This window comes from Mauremys reevesii, unplaced genomic scaffold, assembly GCF_016161935.1.
Source record: "Mauremys reevesii isolate NIE-2019 unplaced genomic scaffold, ASM1616193v1 Contig4, whole genome shotgun sequence".
NCBI classification, from domain to species: domain Eukaryota; kingdom Metazoa; phylum Chordata; order Testudines; family Geoemydidae; genus Mauremys; species Mauremys reevesii.
The window spans coordinates 124,213-131,974 of NW_024100851.1; the positions used below are offsets into that span (position 1 = coordinate 124,213).

General features: G+C 50.0%; 1 non-coding gene across 1 annotated transcript; it reads right to left on the reverse strand.

Moving 5' to 3' along the window:
- Positions 1-3,880: 3,880 nt before the first annotated feature.
- Positions 3,881-3,962, reverse strand: TRNAS-GCU. The gene has a single exon. It is a non-coding gene; the product is annotated as a tRNA-Ser (tRNA).
- Between the last annotated feature and the right edge of the window lie 3,800 nt (positions 3,963-7,762).

A 7,762-nucleotide genomic window follows, 5' to 3' on the forward strand; every position in this document is an offset into this window, starting at 1 on the left:
ATCTTCAGGAGTCCCCTCCTGCAGGGCCTGGGCCACAACTGCTTTGGGGGCCAAATGCAGGGGTATCGTGCTTAGTTCCAAGCCATTTGCTAGGGACTCCTCTTCTCCGCCCTTTAGAAAAAATACTGACCTAACCAATTGAACAACAGGGGGGTTGGGATGGTGATGGGGAATAAGAACAGGGAGCTGCAAAAGGCAGAAGCAGGCAACTCATCTAGGGGAGCTGAGAGACCACGGGGAACATGGTGCAAAGGTCGCTCTGTGGGAACTTTCAATTGTGATTTTTTTAAAAATAATCTTTGGCCAGCCGGAGTCAAGGCATTTATTACAGGTCTCTCATATGTGGATTTTCTTATGTCTAACAAGGTGTGAGCTCCGATTGAAGCTTTTCCCACACTCAGAGCATGTGTAGGACGTCTCTCCACTGTGGATTCTCTGATGTGAGACGAGGGCTGAGCTATAACTGAAGCGTTCCCCACACTCAGAGCATGTGTAGGGCACCTCCCCTGTGTGGATTCTCTGATGTGTGATCAGGGCAGAGCTCTGCTTAAAACTCTTCCCACACTCAGCGGATGTATCAGTCTCTTGTGGTGTACTTGTTAAGTGTGTGGGAAACCCCCCCCATGCCATTCATCATTGTCTATCAGTCTATATAAAAGGTCATAGACATAGGCGTGGGTACTCAGCTATTTAAGTAACAAAAGCTATAGGTCAACTTTGCTTTCTGAATAAAAGGTCTTAATCTAGAGATGCTAACTTTGCCTTAGCTTAACATACAGGATATGGCCTGTAGGTCTCTTGCATTACAGGCAAACTTATTTTAATATAAATCTATGAACCTAATACAATACATCAAATAATAGATATCTATCTATATATACACACAAGCAATTTAGTCCTATAGGCTACAGCACAAAGCAGGGCTCAACCCTCAGCATAAACTAAATGAGCTGCCCACAGATTCTGGCAGCCACAATGAGCCATTTGGTGTGAGAGCCCAGACCCGTCCCTGTCCCAGAGGGAGGGGGTCATCTGTGACAGGCTGGACCACTGACCTATCAGCTCTTAACTCCCAAACTTTCAGTAACTCTATTATCAGTGCCTGTGAGTGTAATTTAAACCACGAGAATAGCCACACTGGGCTAGAACAAAGGCCCATCTAACTCTACATTTTGTCTTCTAACAGTAGCTGACACCAGGTGCCCCAAAAGCCACTCCCCTAGGCACTACTGCAAGTTGAACCCACGATCTCCTGTTTAAAAAGCAATCGCTTTAACCAGCTAAGCCACAGTGCCTGCCTGTAGCTAAAGGACAGTGTCTGCCCACACCTGACTCTCTGCCAGACCCCACCGGGCCTGACACACTTTGCTTGTGTTTGGATTCTGCAAAGCAGAGGAGCAGGTGCCTTGCAAGCTGTGTGTGTGTGTGTGTGTGTGTGTGTGTGTGTGTGTGTGTGTGTGTGTGTGTGTGTGTGTGTGTGTGTGTGTGTGTGTGTGTGTGTGTGTGTGAATCTTTGGCCAGGTCTGCACTACAAAGTTATTTCAGCATCATTATATTGCTCAGGTATGTGAAAAACACACAACGCTCCCTCGGTCGGCAGCTTGTGGCTGGGGCACACACTGCAATGCCACGTCTGGCGACAAAACTGCCCTGTTTTGGTGACAAAATAAAACCACCTCGACAAGAGGCCTAGAGCTTTTTGCAGCAAACTTAAAGCAACAAATTGTCAGTGTAAATGCTGCTGATCATTATATCACCATACCTGGCCTTCACCAGTATCCCACAATGCCTGCCGTGAACTTGCCTGCCCTCCATTCCTGCTACACAGCCATGGGCCCCTCCCCTTTCATAGCTCCTGAAAGTTCTGATAGCTGAGCCGCTGTCTGCCCTGGGGCTGGGTTGATAAAACTGCATTGCTTGGGGGGGATGTAAATTTTTTAAACCCCTAAGTAATGTAATTACACCAACCTAATTTTGTAGCGTAGAACTGTGCAAAGGATCACTCACACACCTTGGGAGTAAAACTTCCCCTGCTCCTCTGCTTTATAGAATCCAAACACGAGCAAAGCTTGTCAGGGCCCAGTGGGGATTGGCAGAGAGTCAGGTGTGGGCAGACAGGATGCTTTAAGTGACAGCAGGCGCCATGGCTTAGCTGGTTAAAGCCCCTGTTTTGTAAACAGGAGATCCTGGGTTCAACTCCCAGTGCTGCTTTTGGGGCACCTGGTATTGGCTACTGTCAGAAGACAAAATTCAGAGCTAGATGGGCTATTGGTCTGGCCCAGTGTGGCTGTTCTTATGGTTTAAATTACACTCACAGGCAGTGACAATAGAGTTACTGAAAGTTTGCGTGTTAAGAGCTGGTAGGTCAGTGGTCCAGTCCCCTCAATGCGGTTTCACCATTTCCACTCGCTAAACTCCCTCCCACCCTTCTGGGCTCCTAGAGCAGGGGACTGAGCCTGAGCCCAGACACGGACACTGCAACTTTACAGCCCAAGCCACATGACCTTGGTTAATATGACATGGGCCAGCCGTGGGTGTTTCATTGCACTGGAGACGTATCCTAACATTATGTCTACACTGTGATTAACAGGCCCAGGGCACCTGTCCCAAAGCCCGGCTCAGCTGACTCAGGGTAATGGGGCTTGGGCTGCAAGACTCTAAAATTACAGTGCAGACAAACAGGCTTGAACCCAACCTCTGAGGCCCCACGAGGGGTGAGGGTTTCTGAACCCAGGCTTCAGTGTGAACACAAATATCTGCATCACAGTTTTTAGCCCCTCAGCTTTACGTCCAGGAGCCCAAGTCAGATGACCCAGGCCAGCCCTGCTGCCATCTTTATCCCAGGAGAGATGGACTCTAAGGGTACGTCTCCATTGCAGTGTAAGCCCAGGTGTGGCACGCTGTGCTCAAAGCAGCACCTGGAAGCCCCATATTCACCACTCTCATATAATGATGACATGGTTTGTACAAAGTCTGCCTGGTGAGGTATCATTTCAAAAGTCTTGATCTGTTGAACATTAATATCATGTTGGATTGTGTGTGCTCGCATTGGTTGGGAAGTTATGAAGTTTTGCTCTGTGTGCGTTACTGAGATATGTTATGAGGTTGGGAAATGCCCCCCACCAGCCTTTCTGGTGTGACAAGGGAGGAGCCAGACTCGCTGCTGGCCCATTGAAGGGATCCACACTCCCAAGGACTATCCCAGGAACCGTGTACAATGCAGACTTCTCCGAGATAGCACAGAGACAAGGGACACTGCTTGACTCACATCGTAGCAAAGGAGCTTCCTAGCAAGTTGGAAGAAGCTATGAAAGATGGGAAGAGACATCATGACTTGGTCTCTCTCCCCCACAACTCAGCAGGTGGAACCACACCTGGAGGAGAAAAAACTGAACTGATTCAGAAATCAGAAGAGAATAATAACAATAATACTTGCAAACCAAAGTCCCCAACCAGACTAGTATTGGTTTTTCAGCAGAAAATTTTCAGTTTGGGGAATTTTATTTTCTGAGTCAGACCTTGCCAAGGGAAGCAGGGAGAAAATGTTTGAGTTGCCTCCTTCAGAGCAGCTTGGCCTAGACACTAGCTCTGGTTCACTGTTCTGGCCTTGCTCGGGTTGATGGTATTTTAATAATTTGGGCAGGTCCCAGGGTGTTTGGGGGAGATGATGAGGATGTTCCCTTTTGAGATAAAAACTAAGAAATACAGGACTAGAGAACTTTTTTATAAGAAATCTGGGATTTAGACATTTTATTTAAAGCAAGGGAGTTCTGAGTTTCTGAGAAGGTTTTTGTTTGCAAGAAGGAACATTGTTTGATCTGTCATTGTACCAAAGGGGTACATGTTTGTCTACAAAGGAGGGGCGACGACTAAAAGCATCCAATGAGGATGGGATTCGAACCCATGCGTGCAGAGCACAATGGGTTAGCAGTCCATCACCTTAACCACTCAGCCACCTCATCTGAGCTGGCAAGAAGAAGACAGGAGGAGAAATCTAAGGCCAGCAGAGATAGGGACAATAAGGAGTTTTTAAACACTAAGCGGAAGCAGGGGCTGAATGAGCTCCCCCCTCACATCTAGTGAGGAGCTGGGGGAAAGACTTCAGGAACAGACCGTGTTTGCACAGACACACCTACTCTGCCTAGCTATGCAGCATGATGGAGCCACTTTCCCAAAATGACCAGTTTTGGCTGCTGGTGGGTTACAAATCACTTTAGCATTGAGTGGAATGAAATGTTATTATCCTTCCTGCATGAGTGAGGGGCAGCAGAACATACCTAGTCCGTCCTGATGGAGGGCTGGGTGGGTGAGGAATAGCTTTTATTGGACTGCATAGAAGCCATTGAGAACATCACCCTAAACCAGGGGTCCCCAAACATTTCACTCTGTGCCTCTTATCCATGGCTGTGGACCCTCGGAAACCACAATCGGAAACCGAGGCTGGGAGTGGGGCTGTTGCTTGCAGGGGAGAGGGGTGCAGACAGGGGTAAGGGGGTCGAGGCCGAGCTGGGAGCCAGAGCCCCAGGCTGAGGGTGGGGTTGGAGAAGAGCTGGGGCAGAGTGGTGCTGAGTGCTGCTCCCTCCATGGGGGCTGGCTCAGACCCTGAGGTGCCCCTATGAATGTTCCTCTGTGTCCCCCTAGGAGTCATGCCCCACATTTTGGGAACCACTGAACCCTCCTCGCTAAGCAGGGGCTAGTGATGCCAAAGCCCAGGGAAAGGGAGAACAAGTGCAGGGCCCCCAGCACTGGAACCATGTGAAGGGGCTGCAGGAGAGGAGCAATGGCTGGTGGCCCAGGGAGTTAAGGGCAAAGGGGGCACAGGAGGGGGCAGGAGTTAGGGGTGAAGGAGGTGCAAGGGTTGGGAGTGCAGGAGCTAGTGGTAAAGGGGGAGTGGGGATCGTCCAGGGGCAATGGGGAAGTGCCAAAGTACAAGCTTTGCTCAGGGCACCATTTTCCCTAATGCTGGTCTGAGCAAACAATTGGAAATGACCCTTCAGTGAGACCAGAACCATCGTGTAGAAAAGCCCCTGTGTTAAGTGGTGGTGGCTGAGGGCTTAGGGAGATGGGTTAAAAAACAACAAGCATCTCTCTGTGGAGGTTTGATTCTTGCCTGCTGGGCAAGGCTGGTGTGTGGTGTCTCCATGGCTGCACTTTCAGTGTCTGATCACCCACGGTGTCACAGGGAGCCAAGTCTAGACATATTCAGAGGCTCTATGCCAGGGTTTCTCAAACTTCCTTTCACTGCAACCCCCTTCAGCTAAAAAAAAAAAAAACCTTACTATATGGCCCTGGAAAGAGGGACCAAGCCCCTCCACACCAGGCAGGGGCAGGGGGGAGCCAAAGCCTGAGCCCTGCCCCAGTTAAGGGAGTGCAAAACCAAAGCTTGAGGGATTCAGTGCTGGGGCTCAGACTTTTGGCTTCAGCCTCAGGCACCAACAAGTCTAATGCCAGCCCTGGCAACCCCATTAAAACAGGGTTATGACCCACTTTGGGGTCCTGACCCACAGCTTGAGAACCACTGCTCTATGCTGAGGGGAGAGAGTTTTCCTGTGGGTGTAGTTAATCCACTTCCCCAAGAGGTGGCAGCTATGTCAGTGGGAGAAGCTATATCGGTGGGTGCGCAAGCTGTGGTGGTTGCCACATTTAAGAAGTTTAATCAAACCCCATTTTTAAAACCACCTGTGGTCTGGGAATGGCAACGGAGCTCAATGAAGCAGGGTCTGTCCTTCAAAGTCCTGGAGATCACAATTCTATACTCCTGTTGTCATGGGGGTATAGCTTAGTGGTAGAGTGCTTAACTGCAGCTCAAGTGGTCCTTCGTTCAAACTCCTGTGTTCTCTTATAACCTTCTTTCTTTTTTTTAAAAAAAGGAAAACATTTATTTTTCCATTCTCCATTCTGTTCAGGAGCTCCCCTATACAGGAGTGCTTGATATCAATGTAAACACTCAACATTTCGCTGTCCAAATGCATAAAAACCTAGCGAAGCTGTCCATCAGCTGAAATCCGTTCCAATCCTCTAAGTGTCTAGTTTATGTTTTCATCAATTAAACAAAGGGATCATATGAATGTACATTTGCAGATCCCTCTTCTCCAGGAGCTGTGCTGTGCAGAAGAACAAGAGCCACATCCAGCTGCAGTTCAGGAATCTGATGACCAAAGAGCCAATAAATGTTCTGAGGGCTGGAGAAAATTGCCTTCTAGTGAGCTATTGAACGAGCTCAACCTGTTTAGCTTATCAAAAGAAGATTGAAAGGTGACTTCATTGAAGTGTTGAAGGGCCTTAATGGAGAGAAGAGATTGGGTATAAAAGGGCTCTTTAATCGAGCAGAGAAAGGCATAACAAGACCCAATCGCTGGAAGGTGAAAAGAGACAAATTCATACTACAAATAAGACACAAATATTCAACAGCGAGGATGATTCACCACAGGAACAAGCTACCAAGGAAAGTGGTGGATTTGCCATCTCCTGATGTCATTTAATGAAGACTAGATGGTTTTCTGGAATGTGTTTGCCCCAAAAGTAGCTCTTGTGTCATTCAGGAGGCCTGTGATATGCAGGGGGTCAGATTAGATGCTCTAATGGTCTCTTCTGGTCATAAAGTCGACCAATTTCTGAAAAACTGAGTGTAGCATTGGGAGCAGCGTCTGATGTTTCCCTGTCTAGCCGGCTTGCTGCCTAGAACGAACGCTCCTTGTGTGGGGTGATCCACGGGGAGTAGCTCAAACCTCCAAAGTGCCTGGCCAGGGGCAGGACATTAGCACAGCAAGGGAGGGGTGTGGCAGTGACATCACAAAGGCCTTTTGCAGGACCTCAGCCTATTGGCCAAAGGTGGTGGGGAGGTGGTGACCTCACAGAGAGATGCTGACATCAGCCAGGCAGGACAGGGGCGAGGGGCCAGGGAAACCTCAGAGACCCCTGTGGCTTTGCTTCAGCAAGTCTCCTTCTCCAGGTCTCTCTTTGAGGACTGAGAGAGTATTCGGGTTCACGGACGTGAGCGCCAGGAGGAACCTCTTTTGAGTTTTCTCCTTCCCTTTTAGGGAGTTTACTAGAGACCAGCCGTCCCTGTTTAGAAGGTAAGAGCCTCCTCGAGGTTTGAAACCTGTTCAGTCTGATCCATCTGGTGACAGTTGAATTCTAGGCATGGAAAACACGAGCTTAAGGAGGCAGAATTTTATTCCAACCTGGGATTTTGTCCCTTAAAATCACTGGGGACATTAGGGTTTGTTCTTTTGTTTCACCTTTTCCTCCATCCATCCCTCCTCCTTTCTCTTCGTCTCTTGCTTCTTTTGTCCTTTCTCCTGTTCCTCCCAAAACCAGGAGCAGTGTCGGGGTGTGTTTGGGGCGGGGGCAGAGAGGGGATGGGCGGCACTGGGGAGGGGGAGCCTGGGGGTGTTGGAGCAGGGGCAGAAGAGGGGATGGGCAGCATTGGGTGAGCTCGGGGTGTTTGGGGCGGGGCAGAGGGGATGGGCGGCACTGGGGAGGGGGCCTCGGGGTGTTTGGGGCTGGGGCAGAAGAGGGGATGGGTGGCACTGGGGAGGGGTCCTCGGGGATGATGGGGGCGGGGCAGAAGAGGGGATGGGCGGCACTGGGGAGGGGAGCTCGGGGTGTTTGGGGTGGGGGGCAGAAGAGGGGATGGGCGGCACTGGGGAGGGGAGCCTGGGGTGTTTGAGTGGAGCAGAAGAGGGGATGGGCGGCGCTGGGGAGCTCAGGGGTGTTTGGGGCAGGGGCAGAGAGGGGTGGGCGGCGCTGGGGAGGGGAG